The following is a 1,452-nucleotide window of genomic DNA, read 5'->3' as shown; positions in this document are numbered from 1 at the left end:
CTGTTTGGAGTTACAATGGTTCCTAAGACATCTATCGATTTTACAGGACACTTGAATTTATTCACTGAGGAGCAAGTCAAAGGAACCTTGAGATGAGCTGAATAAAACTGTCAAGGAGCTTGTAGAGACAACAGCTATAAAATAAATAAAACAATTGAGGAATAGTTTGAAAAGGCTTATTTTATTACTGTCATGGTGCAATGAACGAATATTTTGGAGATGAATTCACCCCTTTATACAGGGGCGGACTGGGTCTTAAAACCAGCCCGGGCATTTTCCACCTAGACCGGCCCATTATTCATTGATATGCTACTTACATAGTGATCGCCGTCCTGGGGGAGGGGTCCAAGAGGATTTGGGTGTCCCCCTCGCCATTGAGATTTTTATGAAGTTAAGGAATGCCTAGATACAAAATGGTGCTATATTTCTCTATTTTGTAGGTTACAATAATCCTTTAAAAATGACCCAAAAATAATTTTCCTGAAGCAACACTTGATTAAACTGAGGAAAGTTAATAACGTAAACAAAAATATATGTTTAAGACTTGATTTTATTTAGTTTATCAAGCATTTTGTGACAACATGCTTGAAAAAATCCTAAATAAAATCCATTAACACGGACGGGTTGCCAATAGCACGTTCTTTTGTTACGAACTCACCGACTAACTAACATGGTGATTTCATGAGCTGATTCACACAGTTATTTCTATGCAGCTCGTCTGTATTGTATGTATGTATTCTATTAACTACTGTGAAAATGGGCTGTAATTTTTACCAGGCTCCCCAGCCTAACCGGCCCACCGGGCATTGCCCAAATGCCCGTGTGGCCAGTCCGCCACTGCCTTCATATCTCTCCATATGCTGTGCTTTTTGGATTGGTTTGAAATTTGGCTGGATTAATTTACTCAATTCAGGGCATAGTGTGTACTTATATCTTAAGGGCATAGCTTGGAAAATGTCGAGACCAGCAAACTCAGGCCAGTCACTGGAAAACTAAAGTTCGCTATCGTAGGGCATTGGAAATACAGGAAAATATAAAACCAATTTCATTAAAATACGAGTTTGTTTAATCCAAAAGGGTTTAATGGCGAAAAGAAAGGTAGATCATTTATCAAACATTATCCAGGATATTAAAAACAGAGGGCGCGCTCCTCTCATGTAGGGAACTCTAATATAGGATGTATTCCATATCAAGAGGTATACACTCCTCCTTGATTCGTCCCACCTGAATATTCGGCTGTGTATTCTGCCAAGAGCTAATCTAGAATCCAACTGGCCATGCAAATGTAGGCGATAGGGTCTGTACACCACAATAACGAATACAATGCTTCTATAAACGAGGCAAATAAATGGCACACTATGCTAGTCTCACAATTAATTAAGATGTCACAAACCACTAAATTGTCAATTTTCAATAAGTGCAGGTTATTCTTAAATAACACTTTTAACTTCT

At 38.4% G+C, this 1,452-nt stretch overlaps 1 protein-coding gene across 1 annotated transcript in view; it reads left to right on the top strand.

Moving 5' to 3' along the window:
• Positions 1-1,029, top strand: part of LOC139965076 (uncharacterized) — a 122,803-nt gene extending 121,774 nt beyond the window's left edge. Inside the window, exon 19 of the mRNA XM_071967267.1 lies at positions 1,020-1,029. The gene's annotated coding sequence lies outside the window, so the exon portion shown is untranslated. The remainder of the gene's footprint in view (positions 1-1,019) is intronic.
• Positions 1,030-1,452: the final 423 nt, after the last annotated feature.

This window comes from Apostichopus japonicus, chromosome 23 (genome assembly GCF_037975245.1).
Source record: "Apostichopus japonicus isolate 1M-3 chromosome 23, ASM3797524v1, whole genome shotgun sequence".
Taxonomy (NCBI): Eukaryota; Metazoa; Echinodermata; class Holothuroidea; order Aspidochirotida; family Stichopodidae; genus Apostichopus; species Apostichopus japonicus.
This window is presented reverse-complemented; position numbering and strand designations above follow the sequence as displayed.